The sequence below is a fragment of the Artemia sp. Qi Xiang Cuo genome, chromosome 14 (genome assembly GCF_049724085.1).
Source record: "Artemia sp. Qi Xiang Cuo chromosome 14, ASM4972408v1, whole genome shotgun sequence".
NCBI lineage: Eukaryota > Metazoa > Arthropoda > Branchiopoda > Anostraca > Artemiidae > Artemia > Artemia sp. Qi Xiang Cuo.
In genome coordinates, this window is record NC_142807.1 from 22,691,602 (window position 1) to 22,715,835 (window position 24,234).

The 24,234-nt window shown below is 37.4% G+C and overlaps 1 protein-coding gene across 1 annotated transcript in view; it reads right to left on the reverse strand.

Annotated features, from left to right (window-relative positions):
- Mvk (Mevalonate kinase) overlaps positions 1-8,283 on the reverse strand; it is a 108,695-nt gene extending 100,412 nt beyond the window's left edge. Inside the window, exon 1 of the mRNA XM_089100668.1 lies at positions 8,189-8,283. The gene's annotated coding sequence lies outside the window, so the exon portion shown is untranslated. The remainder of the gene's footprint in view (positions 1-8,188) is intronic.
- Between the last annotated feature and the right edge of the window lie 15,951 nt (positions 8,284-24,234).

The following is a 24,234-nucleotide window of genomic DNA, read 5'->3' on the forward strand; positions in this document are numbered from 1 at the left end:
CTAGTTTTGATACTTCGATGAAACTTTAATTTTGATAAAAAAATTGAGTTTGAAATAGGGAATGTTGAAAAACTTGAAACTTTGGCAATCCAAACCAACAGAAATTAATTTAAAAAAACATTTTTCAGAAAATTAAGTTTTTCAAAGAAAAGTAAAGACCATATTAAACCTAAGATCAGCATAAATATAAACCTAGAATAATTTAAACTCAAAACGACCAAAAATTACTATTAAAGATTAAATGAGACTCCAATCAGAGCTTTTTATTGTTTTAAAAAATTAAGTTGTGAGACAGACTCAAACTTTAGCGTAAAAAGTGAGGCGTTGAGTAGGGGACAGCCCCTTTCATATACGGAATAATGTCTGTTCGTTTTAAGTTTTAATGTCGCTCCTTACTTTCAGTTAAAAAACTTGGTTTTTAATTTAATTTCTGAACGCTTTTGAATTAATGCAGTTTTGATTTTGGCTCACCGTACATGAACAATTAAAACAAAATTTGCATATTAATTTTTTTTTGGCTAAATGGCTTTCTCAAAATTTTTATCTGACGTAGCTTACGAATTAACTTACGTACCAAACTTCTATAATCATATATTTTTATTACGTATATGGGGAGGTTTGCCCCCTCGTCAATACCTCGCTCTTTACGCTAAAGTTCAAATTTTGTTCCAATTCTTTAAGAATGACCCCTTAATCACAAAGGCCGTTAATTAGAATAAATAGCTCTGATGAAAGTACAAAAAAGAACTTTAATGGAAAGAGCGAGATAATGACTAGGGGGCGAACCTAATCATATTCGTAATAATTTCTGTTCGTTTTAAGTTTTGATGTTGCTCCTTACTTTCAGTTGAAAAAATTGTTTTCTTTAATTTAATTTCTGATCGTTTTTTGAATAACGGTAGAAAATCCGGCACGCCCTTCATGAAAAATTCCCTTCCCCATGAAAGATTCCTCCATGGAACTATTCTTCCACGTACCCCCCCCCCCTCACCAGAAAAAATCCCCCTGAAAACATCTGTATACTTCCCAATTTTTTTATTTAATTTCTGGTCTTTTTTTAAAGAATGCTGGGAAATCCAGCGCCCCTTTCATAGCAATGCCCATGAAAACTTCCTTTATGAAAATATCCTCCAACATGACCCCCGACCCCCCCCCCAACTACCAGAAACAATCCCCCCTGAAAACGTCTGCATACTTCCCAATAACCAATTCTATATGTAAACATTGGGCAAAGTTCATAACTTTTAAACCTTCTCCCGGGGACTGTGGGGGATTAACTCATCCTCAAATACATGTTATTGTATTTTTCAACCATGCTGAACAAAATGACTATCTCAAAATTTTTATCGGGTGACTTTGGGAAAAAATGAGCGTCGGAGGGGGCCTAGTTGCCCTCCATTTATTTTGGTCACTTAAAAAGGGCACGAACTTTTAATTTCCGTTCGAATGAGCCCTCCCGCGATATTCTAGAACCACTGGGTAGACACGATCACCCTTGGAAAGAAAACAAACAAAAAAACACGTATTTGAGATCTATCTTCTGGCAAAAATACAAAATTCCACATTTTTGCAGATAGGAGCTTGAAACTTCTATAGTAGGGTTCTCTGATACGCTGAATCTGATGGTGTGATTTTCCTTAAAGTTCTATGACTTTTAGGGGGTGTTTCCCCCTTTTTTCGGAAATAAGGGCAAGTTGTCTCAGGCGCGGAACTTCTGACAGGGAAGACTAAATTTAACGAAATTTATATATTTGAAATCAGCATGAAAATCGATTCTTTTGATGTATTTATTGGTAACGAAATTCCGTTTTTTAGAGTTTCTGTTACTATTGAGCCGGGTCGCTCCTTACTTACAGTTCGTTACCACGAACTGTTTGATAAAAAAAACTTTCTTTGCAACCACTTGTTTCCAAATAAAGGAAAACTTGCATGCATACTACGGGTTTCGGCAATTTTGCTAGAAGAAATCTTTTGCTAGCTTCATATCAGTGGCATGATTTCGTCAAAATCCTGGGGGGGGGTGGGTGGGCAAAGTTAGAGCCAATTTTCCCAAATCAAGTGAAAATGACAGTGAAAATTGAAGAATGAGTCATATGTTACCATAAAGATAAAGATATACTAAAGAAAACTAGCCTGTTTCTCTGGATGCTTGAATTATGTAGGCTTATCTTAGTTTTGACAAGATTTTTTGTTGAAACTAAATTTTGGCTGGGGGTAAACTGAGGTCTGGGGGGCAAACTGGGGTCTGGATGGGGCAATTACCCCTTCCCCATAGCAAATTACGCCCCTAATTATGATTATGAATTAACAGAAAGCTTTTCTTATTTGACAAGTTTTTTCTCAAGAAATAACTTGACAAGAATCCTTGTTGTTGACAAAATTGTCAAATATGCCAGACATCTTTCTGTTTACTGACAAAACTTCCCAATTTTTTATTGTGAGTGTAGATTTTCTTACTGTTCTGAGAACAGCTATCTACCTATTATCAGTAAAGCCCCTAGCTAGGATATGGACACTAGTAACTGTCATTTTAGTCTATGTGCTTACGAGTCCCTTTGTCTGAGCTCAAATGCTTTCATGAACACCTGTTCAGAAACAGATCCACGGAATGATCTATCCGAATTTAAAAATAATTAAATACTATAAAACAATATAAAATCATTATTTTATCCTATATCAGAAGCTTAAACTAAACTTTTCATGGTCCAATAGCAAGGAAATACTTTCCACAGACTTACACATACGCAGAAATTTCTTCAGCAATCTGAAAAGGCGTGTCCCTTAAACCAATCGTCTTTTCTTCCCAATCTTGGTTAGCTAATCAATTTGTTTTTTTTGGCTAGCGCCAATCGATTGCACTTATCAAACAGTTTACTTTGTCTATTTATTACTATGTTCATTGTTCATTTTTTACTATTTGTTCATTTGTTACTATGGTAAAATAGTAAAGCTCTTGTAATACACAAAACTCAAAGTAAAAATAAGACTTTGGTTTCTTCAATTCTTTCAAGATCTTATTCTTACTTACAGTTTTGTTTATTACAAGAGCTTTACTATTTTACCCTTGACCTGACAACCATAAAAAAAACTCCGAATGCTGATAAACATTGGCGACGTGAAAGAGGGGGGGGGGGAATCAGATTCTTTCGACCCTCAAAGATTCTTTTGCACCCCAATATTTTAAAAAGTACCCTTTTTGGTATTCTCACAAAAAAAAGGTTTTCTGGCATTTCTGCTGAAAAAAAAATAACAAAATTGGACCTATTAGACTTTGAAAAGCACAATTTTGCCCCCCCCCCCTTTACTTTCCATCACTTGACGTCACTGGCCACTAGCCATAGATATTGTGACACATTAAATTTATATAGATCCCAAACATGCCAGGACTCACGGGATGTGATTTTTGTCTTTTCACATATCAAAAGATTTTGATGATTAACAGCAACTAGTTTAAATGATGGTCAAAAATCTTTTAGTACAGGAAAAGACTAAATCTTGTCCCATAGCCTAGTAATAAGAAAAGCTAGGATTGGACCACTACAGGGAGATTGAAATGTCCCTCCCTACCATAACACCGTGCACCACATTTATAAATAAATATTTTTACAGAAAATAAATATAAAGAACATTATGAGAAAAGTTTTTCTTAAAAGTCAGCATATGCTCCAGAATTTGCCTGCGACTTTTCACGCCTGACAAGATTTGCATCAACCGATTTACTCTACACTTTGGCACTTTATCGAAAGCGGATTATATTACTAATATTTTCTTTTGAATTTATGGCGTGAAAAAAGTAAGTGAGAGGGAGGAGGGTCTATTTACCCTCTGATCACTTTTGATTCTTAAAATGGAACTATAGCTTTCCATTTCTAATGAAATAAGCCCCGTCAAAAGTTTATACAACCACCCTTTCCAGAAAAATCTTATATGCCCAAGGGCATGCCTTAAAACACTTGCCCCCGGGCTCTGGAGGGATCTGTCAACCCCTGACGTCTTGTTATATGACCTTGGATCTTTTTTAAACATAATAGCTATCTCAAAATACAATTGAATGCACGTGGGAAAAAGAGGGCAGGGTGGGTCTAGTTACCCTCTGGTCCCTTTTGACTCTTAAAAAGAGAACTAGAACTTTCCATTTCCAATTAAATGAGCCCCCTCCGAAGTTTATAAGACCACCCCTTCCATAAAAACCTTATGTGTCCCCAGGATATAACTAACAGCACTTGCCCCTGGGTCCTAGGGGTTTGTGTAAACATGGAGTTTTTGTTATATGATCTTTGGTCTATTTTGAACAAAATGACTATCTCAAAAATTTGATTGGATGCATTTTGGGAAGAGGTTGTGTGTGTGTGGGGGGGGGGGGGCTAGATGCCATCCAATAACTTTTGACTCTTGAAAAGGGAAATAGAGCTTTCAATTTTTAGTTATTTGAGCCCCCTCTGAAGCTTATCCGGACCCCTTATCCATAAAAACCTTACATGCCCTTCCCCCAAGCTCTGGGGGTAGTGTTACCCCCAAAGTTTTTGTTATCTGATCGTTGGACTATTTTGAACAAAAGTGCATTCTGAAAATTTGATTGGATGCATTTGGCGAAAAGAGGGCGTAGAGGGGGGGGGGGTACATGCCCCCTGATCACTTTTGATTCTTAAAAAGGAAACCAGAGCTTTCAATTTCCAATCAAATAAACATCTCCGAAGTTTCTACTACCACCCCTTATATAAAAACCTTATATGCGCCCCAGGGCACAACATACAACACTTGTCCCAGCCTCTGGGGGGTTGTGTTGAGCCTGGAGTTTTTTTTTTATCTGATCTTTGAACCATTTTGAACAAAATGGCTATATCATAATTTTGCTTGTAGGCATTTGGGAGAAAAGGGCTTGGGGGGGGGGGGGCTAGTTGCTCACCAATCATTTTCGACTCTTAAAACGAGCACTGTTTCCAGTTCTGATCTGATTCCGAACTTCTGATTTCCAGTCAAATGATCCCCGCTCTGAAGTTAATACAACCATCCCCTTCCCCTTCCAACCATCCCCTTTCTCTCCTGGGCTTTGAGGGGCTGTGTTGACCCCAGAGATTTTGTTATCTGATTTTGAAATATTTTTAACAAAAAGGCTATCTCAAAATTATTATTGGAGAAAAAAAGGCATTGGGGAGGGGCTAGTTGCCCTCTGATTACTTTTGACCCTCATACAGTAAACTAGAACTTTCAATCACCAATCAAATGAGTCCTCTCTGAAGATTATACAAGCACTCCTTCCATAGAAACCTAATATGTCCCCGGGGCATAACCTACAGCACCTGGCCCTGGGCTCTGACGGGTTGTGCTGACCCCAAAGTTTTTGTTATCTGATTGTTGAACTACTTTTAACAAAATGGCTATCTCAAAATTTTTATTGGATACATTTGGGGAAATGGGGTTGGGGGGGAGGGCTAGCTGCCCTCCAATTACTTTTGACTCTAATAAAGGGCTATAGAACTTCCAATTTCCAATTGAATGAGCCCCGTCCAAAATTTATACAACCACTCCTTCTATGTGAAGTGCCTCTAAGGAAAAAAATAACAATAATAAAACATTGAACCCTTATGGCCTTTACTATAGGGAACACTTGAGCATTACCTCTGACACTGATCATAGATACATTACAAGATTTTAAATGAAAGAATTTGTGTAATTTTCTGTGTAAAGATCAAATGTTCTACATAAGCTTACTTGTAACAGCCAGCATTCATCAAAATGTTTTTGGAAGAAACCAAAGACAGAAAAGCAAAAGCATCAAATTCATCAGTTACCAAAAAAGTGTTCAGTTGGACATCTGTATTACACCATCTTTTTCTGTGATTAAATAAAAAAAACAAGTTTTTTTAACTGAAAGTAAGGAGCGACATTAAAACTTAAAACGAATAGAAATTATACCGTATATAAAAGGGCTGTCCCCTCCTCAACGCTCCTCCTTTACGCTAAAGTTTTTTATTGTTTTAAAAAATATAGAGTTGTGAGAAAGTCAAACTTTAGCGTAAAGAGCAAGGCGTTGAGGAGGGGACAGCCTCTTTCATATACAGAATAATTTCTGTTCGTTTTAAGTTTTAATGTCGCTCCTTACTTTCAGTTAAAAAAACTTGTTTTTTTTATTTAATTTTTGAACGTTTTTGTAAAAATTCAGATTTTGATATTGGTTCAGAGTACATGAATAATTAAAACAAAATTGTCACATTAATTTACTTTTATTTGGTTAAATGGCTTTCTCGAAACTTGTTTCATTTTATTTACGAACGTTTTTATTAGTAATAAATATACCTAACTTACGAATTAACTTACGTAACAAACTTCTATATTCATATATTTTTAATACGTATATTAGGGGGTTCGCCCGATAGTCAATATCATGCTCTTTAAGCTAAAGTTTGAATTTTGTTCCAATTATTTAAAAATGACCTATTAATCTCAAATGCATTTAATCATAATAAATATCTATTATTAAATTATTAAAAAATCTCTGTATTAAATAGTTAGGTATTGACTAGGGGATGAACCCAATCATATACGTAATATTTTCTGTTCGTTTAAAGTTTTGATGTTGCTGCTGTTGCAGTTGAAAAACTTGTTTTTGTTTTATATTTAATTTCTGATCTTTTTTTAAATAATGCTGGGAAGTCCGGCATCCCCTTCATAGCAATGTCCCTTCCCCCATGAAAACTTCCTTCATGGAAAGATCCTCCTACATAACCCCCGACCCCCCCCCCACTACCAGGAAAAATCTCCCCTGAAAACGTCTGTACTGTATACTTCCCAATAACCAATACTATATGTTAACATTGGGTAATAACTTTCAATTAAGTGTAACTTTTGATGGATAGGATTAAACTTGATGAAACTTATATATTTGAAATCAGCATTAAAATCCAATTCTTTTTATGTATCTATTTGTATCAAAATACCGTTTTCTAGAGTTTCGGTTACCATTGAGCCGGGTCCCAATAACCAATACTATATGTTAACATTGGGTAAAGTTCATAACTTTCAGCCCTCCTCCTGGGGGCTTCGGGGGATTCAGTCATCCTCAAAGACATATTTATGATAATTTTCGACCATGCTGAACAAAATGGCTATCTTAAAATTTTGATCGGGTGACTTTGGGAAGAAATGAGCGTGGGAGGGGGCCTAGTTGCCCTCCATTTTTTGGTCACTTAAAAAGGGCACTAGAAATTTTAATCTCCGTTCGAATGAGCCCTCACAAGATATTCTAGGACCACCTTGTCAATGTGATAACCTCTGGGAAAAAAAACACAACAAAAAAACAAAAAAACACGCATCCGTGATCTTTCCTCTGGCAAAAAATGGAAAATTCCACATTATTTCTGACAGGAGCTTGAAACCTCTACAGTAGGATTCTCTGGTACACTGAATCTGATGGTGTGATTTACATTAAGGTTCTATAACTTTTAGGGGGTTTTTCCCCCTTTTTTCGAAAATCAACTAAATTTTCTTAGGCACGTAACTTTTGATAGGTAAGAATAAACTTAATGAAACTTATATATTTGAAATCAAAATAAAACTCTGATTCTTTTGATGCATCTATTGATATTAAAATTCCGTTTTTTAGAGTTAAGCCGGGTCGCTCCTTACTTACAGTTCGTTACCACAAACTGTTTGATTAATACATAGCAAGAATCCAATTTCTTTTTTAGAAAAGACAAGCCAACAATAGAACTCCAAAAAGTAAAAGTGTCATTATTAACAACAATTATCATGATAATAGTTCTTTTGAAAAACGGATTTAAGACTAGGCCTGTTTTTTAATCCATCAATGTGCTAAGATCTTATATGTTTTGTCAGAAAACGTTTAAAAGCGAAATCTTTGAACTAAGATTTTACATCTTTTGTCATATTTGTGCAAACGTCTTTCATCATTATGCTCTGATCAGCGGTCTGAGAAGAATGATGAGCAGTTCATCAAAGTTCTCTCATCATTGTTCTATATGGCAAAACAGTGGCGGTCTTCATACTTTTTGCTAACATCAGTGAGCTGTAAGATCTTAGAACAAAGATGAGTTAAAAACCGATAATCTCTGCAGAAAGATGTAAGATCTCAGTGCTAAAAAACAGGCCTACTATTTCAGGAGAGAGAGGGAGAGAGAGAGGAGAGAGAGAGAGAGAGAGAGAGAGAAACAAATGAAAACAAAGTTACCTATGTCTAGCAAGAAGAGGTTTTCCTTCAAATTCTTGTGAAACAATAACAGCTTCAAATTTCATTCCACATCCACCAGAAAGATCATTAACTTCCTTAAAAAAAAAATACATACAAAATATACAAAATATACTTAATAACTTAAAATTTGTAGCAGTGTTAAGCCACACAAAAACATTGAACTGGCAAATGCTATTCTCCATCTAATTTGAAAAGCTTTTATTTTCTGAAGGCTGCTTGTAATCATACTAGAGGATATATTGACATTAATTCTGCAAACTGAGTCACTGTCGAATAACTATCAAAAATAGGTAAGTTTCCTAAATAACCAACTACTTCATTTCTCTGATGGTTATTTTCAAGTAGGCTTAAAAAATGACATTGATGTAAAATTTATGAATGACAGTGTTTATTTTTGGACTTTTTACAGACACTCAGCCTATGTATGTCCCTCATTTGTGCCAAACATTCAAAATAAAAACTATTTTTTTGGGTAGATTTTGATTATTATTAAAAAGGTTTGACTACTTTTTTTCAATTTTCAATTCAATCGGGTATTATTAAAACAAATAGAAATAAAAAATATAAATAAACTTCTCTATGCAAAAAACGCACGTTGAGTCCCATAAAAAAATAACGATTCCTCCTAAAAGCCTAGCCGTCTCAAAATGCAAGAAGTAATGTATTCAAGACCTGAATTTTAATTTTATTATGTGTGGTAATGTACCTACTAGCACCTAAAAACATTTTTTTGACTTTTAATTAGCATCATTTTAATGAAATGCTGTTACGGTAATTAATTAATTAAATTAATTAAATAAACATATATGCCGTTATGTTGCTGATGCTTCTGACAGGTCAACTCTTCTACATAAAAATGGGAATACATAAAAATGGGGACTTTTGTCCTAGTTTTAGTGACATAGCTGCCAAAACCTGTAGGTCTACCAGTCTAAGATAGCAAGTAACAGTAGGCAGACCTTTGAAATGTTTGTTGCTTCATTTTTCTGATGTTCTTTTTCAAGTAACCTTTAACAGTATTTTTAGACTTGGTTGTTTGGATTCAGGAAAATAGTCCTTCCCCTGCTTTATATGTGCTTGATTTCTGCCTAAAATTAAAGCTAAAACGAAAACTGTTATAAGATTATATACTCTGATTATTATATAATTAGTAAAGCCAAAGTCTTTCAAATTGCAAAGGGTGAACATTTTTAAGATATGAATTATAATCAATTGTATAAAGAAATATATCAGCTTACCATTATTAATCTACCATTTAAAAGAACTTCCATTAGAGATCAACAGACCCTATACAAACAATGTGGTAGCCTAATTTTTAGTTGTTGAAAAGTAGATGTGATCAGCAAACCCCAAAGACTGATGAAAACTTGGTCTTTGCAATATAGGCATCAGTAGAAGGGGAGGTTCTACTCGTGTCACCCACCCCTGCTGCCACCTACAACATTTTTGCACCCCAAATATGGGCATAGAGTCCCTAGAGAGAACACGTGGTTAATGGGGTCAATGACTTCTTTCTTAATGGTCTCTTTCTCCAGGTGTGTTTTTGGCACGCTCCAGGTGAATGTTATGATCCAGAAATAGTATTTGTTGTTGTTGCTCGAGCCAATTGTCAAGGTCAATGTTGTTGTTGTTGTTGTAAGTGCACGCTCTCAGTGAATGTCAAGGTCAATGTTGTTGTTGTTGTAAGTGCACGCTCTCAGCGAATGTCAAGGTCGATTTATTTGTTGTTGTTGTTGTTTTGGGCACGCTCTCAGCGAATGTTATGAGTTTCCAGAAATAGAAAACAGCATTTGTTGTTGTTTTGGACATGTACATGCTCGAGGCGAATGTCAAGGTGTCCTGGAATGGGAAACAGCATTTGTTGTTGTTGTTGTTTTGGGCAAATGTTATGAGTTTCCCGGAAACAGTTAGATCACGTGTTTCCTTCTCAGCCAATCAGAGGGCTTGCTTACATAACACTTCGCCCTTGAGATTTCGTATATAACGGACATGCAATGTGATTAAATTATCAGAAAGTATTTTGACATAGTGCAAACAACAAAGGATAAATTTAACTCTTTAGAAGCATTGGCAGCCGCAATTAGCAATGTAAGTGCATTTTTATTTTCAAACGAATTTTCCTTGGTCATCCTCCAATATATTCAGCTACAACTTAAATATCTTCCTTTACCCCCCCCCCCCCCCCCCCAAACCATACAAGCATCATTATAATCAATGGAAAACATAAAATATATTCTTTTTACCCTAACCCCCTCCCACACTGTTTTACAATCCCAAATTCTCGCAAAAAGAAATAATTATCCTTTCGTTAAATTCCTTCCTTCTATATTTCCAGCTAAAGCGATCACTGACTTCTGACAATTTTTAATGAAAATGCCGCTCTGTTTTGACACAAGACTCCAATGTGAGGCCTATAATTAGCTATCACCCTTTTCGGTTTACAAACGCGGCAGCCAAAGTCAAAAGGAACTGTTTCTCCGTCAAAATTAAATACATAAAATATTTTCTTTTACCCTAAAAACCTAACCCCCCCCCCTCACCGTTTTAAAAAAAAATTCTCGCAAAAATAAAAAATTATCACTTAGTTAAATTTTTACAATTTCAAGTGTTATATATACAAGCTAAAAGTGACCATTGACTTCCGTCACTGTTGTTATTAACCCCTCTGGTTTTGACACAATGCTCTACGCGAGGTTATAATTAGCTGTCACCCTTTTTCCGGTGTGTTCACGCTATCGGTCTAGCCAAAGGGTTTTGTTTTGGCTGTCAAATTAAAACAGTTTTAAGCAAAAATAGATTGCTGTATATTAAGCTTGTAGATTCCTAACCTTGTATTTGTCGGAGAACCGGTGAAAGATATTGTTTTAAAATTAATTAACACACTATATTGAGTAGATGCTGTGACCTGGTGGCGGCAGAAAGACATTTCGTCTAACAACTTCGTTGAACGAAACGTCGGGCCAGGTGGAGAGCAATGAATTCAATTCTACATCAATCAGAGTCATATGAAAAAAAACAATTACTTCTCATAAAAAGTACGGGCCTGGTATTTGTCTGAGAGGCGGTGAAAGAGATTATTTTCAAATTAAGTTTAACAATATATTTAGAACATTATGTGAAAGGGGGGAGGGGGCAATACATTGCTTCTAACAGCTTCGTTGTAAGTAAATTATGTAAAGGGGGAGGGCAATGCCTTCAATTCTACCACCATCAGTGTAAAATGACAACAAACTATTTCTTCGCATTAAAAGTAAGGGCCTTGTATTTGTCAGAGAGCCGGTGAAAGAGATTATTTTCAAATTAAGTTTAACAATATATTTAGAACATTATGTGAAAGGGGGAGGGGGCAATACATTGCTTCTAACAGCTTCGTTGTAAGTAAATTATGTAAAGGGGGAGGGCAATGCCTTCAATTCTACCGCCATCAGTGTAAAATGAAAACAAACTATTTCTTCGCATTAAAAGTAAGGGCCTGGTATTTGTCGGAGAACTGGAGAAAGAGAGTATTTTCAAATTAAGTTTAAAAATATAATCAGAAAAGTCTGTGACAGGGCGTCGGGGGAAAGACAGCGCTTCTAACAGATTCGTTGTAAGTAAATTATGTAACGGGGGAGGGCAATGCCTTCAATTCGACCGCCATCAGTGTAAAATGAAAACAAACTATGTCTTCGCATTAAAAGTAAGGGCCTGGTATTGGTCGGAGAACTGGTGAAAGAGATTATTTTCAAATTAAGTATAACAAAATATTTAGACCCTGCCTGGACCGGGGGGCGGGGTCAAGAAATTGCTTCTAACAGCTTCTTTGTAATTAAATTCTGTACCGGGCAAGGGCAATGTCTTCAATTCTACCGCCATCAGTGTAAAATGAAAACAAACTATTTCTTCACATTAATAGTAAGGGGGGATTTGGTGTGTAGACATGTACACCCATTGACAAGAAAACTAATGTGTAAATATATGTATTTCGTCTCTAGGAACTTTTTTAATTTTTTAATTATTTAAATCAATTTTATTTTATAGTCCCGGATGTTAATCCATGATTTTCGTTGTGGGAGGGGGTTAACGCCTTTATTAGTGACAAAATATAAAAGATAATTGTTTTTTACCTTAATTGCTTCTTCGTTATTTTAGTGATTTTAGCTTTTTAGCTTTTTAACATTTGAATAAAAGTTAGTAAGATATGCCTTTCGCTTGAATAAAACGCATGATTAACTCAATGAGAGGGTAGACATAGGGTGGGTTAATTTTCCTAAATTTAGGGGGGAGAGAATATGGGTTTTTTTGCTTTACTAAAATGAGATAAATACTTTTCTAAACAAAATTGTAGTTAATAACTTTCCTTCTTTAAAATAAAGGGGGAAATTATTTACCATACTAACTTTTTTCTCTTCTTTAAGGCAAATTGTAAAGAATATCCGTCGCCACCCAGTAAGAGGGCAAGGGATAATGCAAATTATGAAGAATGCACGCCTCCTCCATCAAAGAGAGCGAGAGATGACGAGGCAGCCCCCCAACTGAGACCATCCATTATTATGTATGCTGGCCCGACCCCAAAACAAGTGTTGACTGCCCAAGTGCAACCATCTGTGCAGGCAACAATGCAACCAGGTCAAAAATTAAAGAGTAAATGGACAGCTGCTTTCTATGGAATACCTGTCCCGTCTATACAAGGCCCGCCGTCGATGGTACAACATGTTTCGCCTGGGCCTTCGGGCATTCAAATACTGCCCTCGGACTTTGCAAATGTGAGTATTTTTTCTTCAAACTATCTTATAGAAATATATAAAAACAAAACTTTTATTTTCAACCTAATATAAACTTATCTCAGCGGGATATTAAAATATTAACCCCTCGCCCCCCCCCAACCATTGTTTTAAATTTCTCCGCCCCCCTCCGAGATATCTAAATATAATGTAATTTTTTTGCTTGCTAGTCAAAAGAAACCGCTCCTCTTTTTCTAATCTTAGCTATTTTCTATGCATTCACCCTATCTCTTCGCCGCTATCTCATAAGCAAATATTTTTCATGGGTAATTTCTAGTCAATTAATGCTCACCATTTGAAACTCAAAATCTCATATTTTTCACAATTGAATATCACATAGTTTTAAGAGAGAAGGAACTGAGAGATTATTCCCATTTATCTATCTGTCACATATGGATCCCGTAATTTGTGCAAGGATATTTTTAAAATAGCTTTCAATCTTACAACTTGCCAAGATTTTAGGTGGGGGAAACATTGTTGACAATATACTGAGTTAACAGTTTACAGCATTTAATTGTACTGTTTCCTCGTCTGAAGTTTAGGCTTGCAAATCGGAACACTCGCGCGGTGGCTTACAATAATTGTGAGCTAATGAGGAGTTCACCGAACCTGTATGGAATTAGAAATATTTCAAGTTTTGAAGGGCATTATGAGAAGGGGGACTGAGAAGAGCTGTGGGAGGCACTGCATGAAGCGCCGCGGGCCCGAGAAGCGACGCTGGGATGCGCCGCGGGCCAGGAAAGCGCCGCAGGATGCGCCGCGGTGATGCGCCAAAAAAAAAAAAAAAAAAAATTAGTAGGGATGATTTGAACACTTTGAAAATAAGCTTTTTTTTTTGAACAAAATCAAATTGCAGCCTTCCATGTAAAGCGGCATTTAGATTGTATTAATCTTATATTAAGTTGGATTTTATTTCAGTTGAATTAACCAAATGATACTATACTCATACTGCTACTACTTCTACTACTAAGTGCTGACTTTAGATAATAATTCAAATTTTAAAACCAGTAGGGGTGATTTGAACACTTTGAAAATAAGCTATTTTTTTCATTTATAGATCGGACGACCAATGGTCCCCTACTCTCCGTCCAGTGAATAAGAGGAGGAACCGCCAGTGAAGTTTCAAGACAACGAAACATGGGACGATATCTTTGAAGCACCAGCTAATATTGATAAGTTTTTAGATGATTTTTTTAATGTAGAAGCTAGCACAGTTGAGCATGTAGACTTGAGCCCAAACACTTTACAAATTTTAGATGATTTCACAGGGAACCGTCCCCCTCCAGCCTCCGATACCCTAACGAGTCCACTTCAAACAACTGAAGTGGAACATAGCCCGAATATTGTTGAACAGCTTGGGGGAGGGGGTACATCTTTCCCCGATTTTCTTTTGTCCAATACAATTTTAAATGCAATAGTTGTTTACACTGCGACGTTTGGGGATCCTTTTAATACACGGATGGGGGGAAATTTTGTTTTTGATCCTGTAGAGATTGTGCATGTCTATGTAGATAAAATTCGTGCACTACTGGAGAAACAAATTCAATTGTGGGGGGGTAGGAATTCAGTTAAGGTGTCTATTGTTTTAAAGGTTTTTTATTTGAACGTGGGGAAAAGTGAGGTTTATTATCATTTTATACATTCCGAGATGCGTGTAATTTATCCAAATTTAGAAAATTTTGAGGGTGCTTTCATGGATTGGGAAGATCAAATTATTGCGCATCTCGAGAACTATAACGAAAATGGGAACGGGTCTGTAGTTTTATTTGTTGAAAATTTAAGCATTAATATTTGTAAAATTAAGAAAGATTTTATTTTACGAGGGGGGGCTATGTCTGAAAGTGATACTATTTTAAATTGTAATCCAGATCTAGAGGGTTGTAAAGGGGTCCAGAAGATTTGTTTTGAAACAGATGAAATGTGTCTCAAGTATGCTTTCCTCATATCAGCATACGAGCCTCTAGCACGTGACGCAACCAAGAAGAATTTAGATAACTGGGCTGTACATGGGAAGGACGGGTCCCATTTCCCCGTTGTAGATTTCTCTTGTCTAGAAGGGTTATAACCAGTAGCGATACGATCCATTGATATGTTCGAAAGAGACAATCCCCTCTTGAACATCGGCGTTAATATGTTACAGTACGAAACTGACTTTAAAGATGGGATTTGCTCAAAAAAGAATGGTGTGGTCTTCCCTGTAAGGACTCCCTCAGTTGATTTGGTTAAAAATTGGGTTTGGTTGCTATACACACCACCTAGTCAACCGAACACAATTGGCCATTTTAATCCGATCACTGACATTAGTAGAGTTCTGGGGCGTGGTAAGCATAAGGGGGGACGTTTCTTCTGCCCAAAATCCCTGTCATGAGTCTGGAACGATATGAAACTGTGGTATCATATAAGGCTCTTGTGCCAGCACGGCTACCAGACAGTAGGAACTGTTTTAGGGTGTAGGGCAATTTTTAGTTTCACAAATTTCCCGAACATTCTCCTCCAGCATACCAAAATATCTTTAGGTTGCAAATATCAGTTAGTGGAGGTGAATGACCCCCGATATCCAAACCGAGTCAAAGAACATCAGGCTATTGCAGTGTCCTATGCTCATGCGCAAAGAGACAATTCTAACACCATGCGGTTGTTAGAAATAGTTGAGACATAAGATGAGAATGATTTCAAGGTCACGGCATTGACTAAACTGATTGGCACGGCTAATGGCGCTATGTCTCGTTTGAGAAAGACCCATATCCAAAGGGGATGGACTAAAAATGCGTGTATCGCTCATAACCCTAAAAAAATATTTGTGTGTGTGAAGGAATATAGGGTCCAGGAATATAAGGGGACACCAGGGAAAATATGAGAACAGGAGACCGTCAGACCTCATGACAATTTTGATCAGAACCTCTCCGCGTAAGGTCGCAAGGGTAGGGGAGGTACGTATCAATCGTGTAATTTAAACGTTAGCCAGCAGTTTTTTATCCCAGTTTTTATTCACAATTCCAATTATGACTTAAAATTTATTTTACCAGCACTGGCACGTATGCACAGGGAGGGAGGGGGAGTAGACACTCCAAGGGTAAATAATTCATTTATCTACAACATTATTCCCAAATCGGCCGAGAAGTTATTGCTTCTCGAACTGAAATGGCAGGCAGTGGATAATGAGCGTACGTGCTGGAATAAAATTAGGTTTTTAGATTCTTTTAGTTTTTTCCCCAAGGCATTGAGTCAATTGATTCAAGTGCAGAAAAGCGACAATTTTGATAGCTTTCCCTTGCTTAAACAGCTCTTTCCAGACGGTAAAATGTATGACCTGTTGACCAGCAAAGGTGTATACGCATTCGTTTATTACGGTTTTGGCACTCGCTTAAGCGAGGAAAAACTACCTCCAATTGAAGCTTTTCACAATTCACTGACCAATAGGGAATTCACAGTCAAGGAGTATGAGTTTTCCAAGAAGGTGTGAGATAAGGGGGACTGTAAAAATGGGTGGGATTATTGTAGACTGTACTTGGCCAGTGACGTTCTTACTCTGTTGGATACAGTCTGTAATAATACAGACCAGATCTATTCAGAGTTCGGGCTAGATATAGGCTACAATATTTCTACACCCCATTTAGTAATGGATTTAATTTAAAAAATTAGAAGGGAGGAAATAAGCCTAATCACTAATGTAGATCAACACCTTTTTGTAGAGCGTTCAATGAGGGGAGGGTATGTTTTTCATGGGGATCGCGTCTTATCAACCGATCCGAGCGGACAAAACAGAAGCGGTACAAAGTCAAATGCAGTGTTCTTGGACATGAACTCATTGTACCCCTCGGCAATGTCTCACTACTCTTTGCCGTGTGGGAACTATCAATGGCTTGAGAATCCTTGTGAGTTCCCCGACATTACCACCGTCGTGGACAATGGGCCACAAGGATGGTTCTTTGAAATTGATGGTCACATTCCGCTGGCACTTCACGACTCAGTCAAAGATTTTGTTTTTCCCTGTATCAATCGGCCGGTGAGCAGGGACTCGTTGAGCCCCTACAATCTTTCATTGGTTGAGGATATGGGGATGCATTGGACCCTCTCTAAACAAAAACTGATTGCTGATTTGGATCCTAAGGAGAATTTTGTTGTTCACCATGTGCTTTTGCACTGGATGGTGAGCAATGGCTTCAAAATCACCAAAATACATAGGGTCCTGCAGTTCAATCAGAGACCTTATTTGAAAACGTTTATCGATACATTTGTCGATAAACGCTCTAGGGCAAACTCAAAGGTGGAGAAGGAAATGTAAAAACTCATTCAAAATTCAGCGTTTGGCAAAATGCGTGAAAGCGTACGTAATAGATCTCGCTGTGACGTCGTGACTGACCCTCTAGAGTGTGAACGAATTATTGCCGACCCTAATTTTACATCATTCACGAGCATAGAGGCTGGCATGGTTCTTCTACACAGGCGAAAGCGAAACGTAGTACTGAACAAGAATATCGCAGGAGGTAGTTCAGTACTGGAAATTTCAAAAAAGCTCATGTTGTCGTTCTTTTACAATGTGTGCAAGGTGCAATGCCCACGGGAGGGGGAGGTTCAAGTTTACTATGGGGATACAGATTCTCTGCTGTTAAAGGTAAATGGGACTGAAGATTTATTGGGTGATTTGCAAAATGGGGTGCACATCAGCTCGCGGATGGATTTCACGAACTGGAATCCATCACATTACCCCGAGCTGGTGAAACGTCAAGCCCCCAACCAACTATTAAAATTAAAATCAGAGACGGGGAGTGATTTGATATCCAGGGGGGAATTCCCAGGCCCCAAAGTCTATTGCGTTGAAACTCATAGTGGGGATGAAAAGAAGGCGTGTAAAGGGGTGCCTACACATTTTGTAAAGAGCAATTTTAACATGAGCGTGTACAGAGACTGTGTAGAAAGTAGCCTACAGCCAAGAGCACAAGTGCTTGCAATTCGCTCTCTACAGTGTAGAAATTATACTGTGAGAGTGGAAAAGAATGCAATGTCGTGTATATCTGACAAGGTCTATGTGCTCGAGAATGGTGTGAGTGTCCTACCTCATGGTCACTTCCGTATTTCAGACCGAGTTGAATGCGTAGACTATCGTAATCAACTTGGTCTGGATAAACTAACCTAACCAACTACAACTCAACCTTTCATAAATTAACCTAACCAACTAATCTAACCCAAGCACTAACCCAACCACTAACCCATAGCAGTGATGACACCTAATCTTTTTCGCCTCGCGGTTCCCGGGGGGGGGGGTCCCTTCCCGCGGCCGCCCAGGGGGGGGGGGGTCCCCCCCGCGGTCGGCCCGCCGTTAGCCCCGTGGCCCTGGGGGGGACCCCACCTTTAAATTCATAACGTTCAACTGTGCTAGTTCCAAGTGTATTTTGTTGTACAAAAAGTGTTGTATAGAAAAGTGTTGTACAAAGTGTTTTTTTTAGAGAAAAGTGTCACTGGGCAGAAAAGTGTTATATAGAAAACTGTTTAAAAGACATTTTGTGTTTATTTATAGAGTGTTATCGTTGTTCACGATAAACAAAAATAGTTTTTCATGTTGACCAAGTGTCATGTTGAACAAGTGTTATCATTGCCTTAATAAATGTTGCCATGAAATATTGTTTTTGTTGTTTTTGAATAGATAGATCTATGGAGAAATTATTGCTACTTATTCATTGGGCATGTATGATTTACAGCTAGTTATAGCCCGACTGTTGTCAACAGCAGTATGTATCAATATAAAACGCCCTTCAGATCGTTTCTGTGTGGTCCCTCAATGTCGGGGAAAACAATACTTTTTGCTAAAATAATTCAAAATTGTGATAAAATGTTTTTGGAGAAGTCAAAAAAAATCTACTATTGCTTTAGTATTTGGCAGGAGTCCTATGATAAAATAAAAGCTATTGCCACAACCATACCAATACAATTCATACAGGGACTTGATGTTTTCAATGGTATTGAATCGAACTCATGGTTGATTATTGATGATTTGGCTGAATCCATTGAACAGTTCTAACAGGAAATGATACAACTGTTCACTGTTCGCTCCCACCATGAACACATTTCCATAACCCTAGTTCTACACAATCTGTTTCATCAGAGCAAATGTAATCGAATCCTTGCATTGAATTGCACCATCTATATTATCTATCGAGTCGTTCCTGATTCTAGCTCACTCATAACTCTCAATAAACAGATATACCCTGGCACCCCTAAAATTCTATTGTCACCGTACACTCAGGCGACTAGCAAACCCTACAGTTACATTTTGCTGGATCTTAATCAGATCATACCCGAGGATCTACGTGTAGTCACCGAAATATTCAACACAAAAATTACAGTATATCTTCCGGTGAACAGTAGAAAAGACTATTAGTTATCATTATGACACTGATGAAACTACACGAACAACGGCATTTATTTTCCGTTTTAAGCACTTCAAAACCTCCACTCAGGAAGGCTATGCTTAAACATGGGTTCGACAATGATTTCATTAATCTAATATCTGAACTTTGTTTAAATTTAACTAAGGGAAATGCTCAACTGCTAGAAGTTGTTAGACAACAGACAAACCAACATTGTTCCACTGTACGTGTCTTGGATTTTAAAAACAAGGTAAATAAATTTAAAAGAGCACTGCTCCTTCAAGCAGGTGGTAGTATTTTCACGCTTTTACTACCGATAATTGTAGGACTTGTAAACAGTTTTCTCTTGAGAATGGCAAAACCCTATAAATTGACACCATTTGAACTTGTCCTCTCACACGTGGAACATTTTGAAGACAATCTAAGCAAATTCATTAACGATGAGAATATTGCCGATGACAAAAAACTGCTTTTACTTCAAGATGCATTGCGACGTGTGGACAAACATAAACAATATCGTGAGAGACCCGTCGCCACTGATCCCTCTAAACAGGAAACATCTCAAGATTCTGCAGCAGCATCAAAGGAGAAGGAATTGAATTCGATTGTATCGAAAATTGGAAACCTATTGCCACTGACCTATTGAGAACAGAGTAAAAGAGTATTATCTTATCTCGTGTTGGAAACTGGCGATCAAGTTCAAGTCGATAGCACAGGGAAATAAGTTATAATTCAGGGAAAAAGTTATAATCTAGTCGATTTAATTTGTGATATTGTGACGAATCGTAAAGGACTCTTATCCTTTGACGATAATCTATACACCTTTCTGTGTGTATCAAACTTTCCTAAAAGTCTTATTGGCAATAAGTAAATTCTAAAGAAACTAAGAGAATATAGTCCTCCAACAACACCATTTAAAAAAGAAGAAGAAGATTCAATATTTGAAAGATACTAGCAGCGCCACTGATTTTACAACACCTGTGGCTGCTAGTCAAAAGCGAAGACGAATTGATTCGCCCACCAGTATGCAAAAGGGGAGTGGTCATTACACTACATGTTTACGCTCAAAATGGATGAAGTTCTGAAAGGTGTCTATGAAAATATTGGTGAAGCGGGAAGTTTAAGTTCTCCCAAAACGCTTTCTAAAGCTGTCTCCGGCGCCACATTGAAATATGCAAAAGAGTATCTAGAGAATGAATCGAGTTACACACTGCATCGAAATCACAGGCTTCGCAGCAAACAATATCGACAAACTAAAGCCTTTTTCCCTCTGCATATAATGCAAACGGATCTTTTAACTTTAGACGCAGTTCAACGATGTCACAGTACACCCTACAAATATATTCTGGCGGCAATCGGTGCCTTTAGTCGCTACGCCTATGTCATTCCGCTGTGTTCAAAGACAGGTGTTGAAGTTACACGAGCCATTGAAAGTATTCTTGAACTGGACTCTTATAGAAAAATTCAATCGGATCGTGGCAGTGAATTTGTTAATCCACATGTGCAAAAGGTTCTTTTGAAATATAATACAACACTTTATCATAGTCACAGTCCGATAAAGGCTGCATTGGCTGAACGATTAATAAGAACGATTCGTCTATTAATTTCAAGATATTGTACCCTGAAAAATACATCGGCTTTTATTCATGATTTAGATATAATCATGCAGACATACAATCATCGACCCCATCGATCTCTGTCAAACTCAAGTCCTCGGGATGTTCATTACAATGAAAATACATTTGATGCTTTTCTAAAGCAATACTCCAAGGGTGAAAAAGAAAAAAAAAATGTGAAGAAGAAATTCAATGTTGATGATACTGTTCGAATTAACAGAACCTCCAATATTTTTGGAAATGGGAATTTTTTATAGAGCACTGATCTTTTCAAAGTGTCCAATATCCTGGACACCGAACCCATGACCTATCGACTGCGAGACACCAAAGATGACGAGATTCTCGGCGGTTCTTATGAATATGAACTGCAAAAAGTTAGAAACACTAGTGAAATTTATCAAATTGAAAAGATATTAAAGAGTCGTACACGCCATTGCAAGAAACAGTTGCTTGTTCGTTGGTTAGGATACAACTCAGATTTTGATTCTTGGGTCAGTGCTGAAGATATTGACAATGCCCAATGATTTCTATGTGACTTTCATGTCCAATGTTTCTGATCTTCTCTACAATTACATGAATAGAACAAGTGATTTTTGGACAAAAACTCGCCCCCACCATCAAGTTTGATGGAAAGTTTGAAGTGGCTCTTGTCGACTGTATTCTCAAAAATACCTACGAAATCCTGAGAAAAGATCGTAAATATGAAATAAAAATTAGACCCTATGATTGGCCGCTGCCACCAAAAGGTGATCAAGAACAAATTCAAAAAATCAATTGGATGGACTATCCATATATTGAATTACCCTACGAGGAACTCACTTGTATGAACGATTTATGTCGTTCTATTAATAAAAGAATTTCCACTCGTAAAAAGGGAGCTTTTCATTTCAACTATTCAAAGGAGGAGGGCAAGATCTACATTAGTTCACCTATTGCCAGTGAAAAGGTTATTCCTCAACGATAATCTAAAGGATGTTCTTGGCTTTAAGCTCAATATAATCAATGGTAAAAGTGCCGGAAACACTAATTTCAATTTCGCTGACTACCCGGCTGCCTTCTCCACAGACACTTGTTTATTTCTCTACGCTTCATTTGTGGAAACATCTCGAGTTGGTAATTCAAATGTTCCCCTCCTACGAGTTCTTGAACCAAAAACCACTCAGGAACATGTTCACCATTACAATATAAAGCATCTTCTTTATAGCCCTGTAAACATTTGCTATTTGTAACTCTGTCAGTTAACGCTAAGAGCTGAATTGGGTGATTCCATAACTATTACAAAGGGTGTGGCTGTGATTACATACCATTTTAGCGCCGTCGTTCAAAAGCAAGATGTCTAATAGAAAATAGGTATTCATTTGTCCTGATATTGACTGCTATGTTAATACTCTTGGCCCAAGACAACAGGGCAATGGAATGGACTATTACAAAGGTCGCTCGTCAATGTCTGGCTACGGTCTTGGCAGTTGGTTTGCTAAGCTGTTTCGCTCTTCACTACCACTGGCTAGAAAATATCTTGTACTGGCTGCGACAGATTTTGCCTCCTCTACACTATACGATTGGAACTCTGGCAGGGATTTTAAAAAAAGTGCTTCGGAAAATCTTAGGTCCAGTGCGCGAACCCTTGGCGAGAGATTAAAACAAAATGGTAAAGGCTTAAAAAGGTCAAGAAACAACGCATCCCTCATCAGTCTCCACTCAGGATGGAAACGAAAGACATCATCCCTCTTGTCAAAGAAAAGAAGGAAAAAGCCGACACGTGGTGTAAACAGAAGCCTCAGGAAGAAAATGGCTAGATCGAAACTTGATTTCTTCTACTAAGATGTCTTACCTACCGCATCAGGATTCTCGACCTTCAATCACCTCCTCATTGACTCTATTATATGCTAAAAATTTCGATGTGAGTTTCAAGCATAGATACTATGAACAATTTTATCCACAACAACTTCTCTCCGATAATATCCACTTGCAAATTTATTCCAATGAAGACTACTTTATGGACATGTCTTCAACATTTATAGATTTGCAAATGAAAGTCCGAAAATCCGATAATTCAATGCCAATTCGGGCCAATGGGATATCCTATGAAAATTGTATACTACATAGTTTATTTCGTCAAATTAGTGTGTACATCAATGGCACGCCGGTGAGCACAAGCAACAATTTCTCAAATTATACAAGCTATATGCAATTCATGCTGATGACACCCAAGTCATACAAGGAATTGAGAGTCATCTCCAATGGATATGAATATATTACTAATACTTATAGTACAGATGCACTTAAAAATGCTACAACTAGTGAATTACATCTAGTTGGAAAAATATATCATGAAATATTTAATATACCCCAATGGCTGCCGCCCAATTTTAAAGTGGATATAAAATTGACGCTTGCACCATCCAATTTCATATTGAGAAAGGAACTTGCTGCCAATCCCGATGTAAGTCTCTCCCTCACCTCGGCAATACTCCATGTACTCAAACAACAAGTCATTATTTCTGTTGCTTTGGCAGTGGAAAAACTGAGAGCCAATGGCAATAATATTAAACTACTTGTTCCTCATACAGTCACCTATCAGCGTCATATTGCAATGGGCTCACGTACCTTCACCGATTCATCCTTTATCAATGGCGAAATCCCGTCAAAACTAGCGTTGGCATTTGTACAAAGCGCCAGTGTAATAGGATCCTGGACTGGATGCCCACATAAATTCGAGATGTTTGGACTTTCAGCTCTTGCGTTTAAAATAAATTGTAACCCCCTCTACAATCTATTCTTTGATAAATCCTATAGAGCAATGTTCGAGTTGACAATAAAAACCCTAGATCATTATTCTCAATTATTCGAAAATGGTATAACTGAAAAAACCTTTGCTAAAACACATGGTATCATTGTATTGGATTTGTCGGGTACACAGGATATGAGTATAGTACGTACAGGGAGTGTGCGTTTAGAGTGTACATTTGCCGACCCATTGGCTAAGAGTATTGCACTAATCGCACTAAATCAATATGAAACCTAATGGGAAATCACTCCCGAAGGTAGTGTTCTTCTAGACTTAGCACCATGAACACCAGTAAGATAATCAATGTATTTAATATGGATCCCTCGTCCCAGTACAAATCCTATGGTCTGCCCTCAGAATATCTTGGAAAAATTCAAAGTTTCAACAATACCCTAATTATTGTTAATAGCAGTCCGTCGACTGTGCTGACGGGTCATTGGCTGTGCATCTTTCAAACAATGAAGACGATTGAATTTTTTGATCCTCTTGG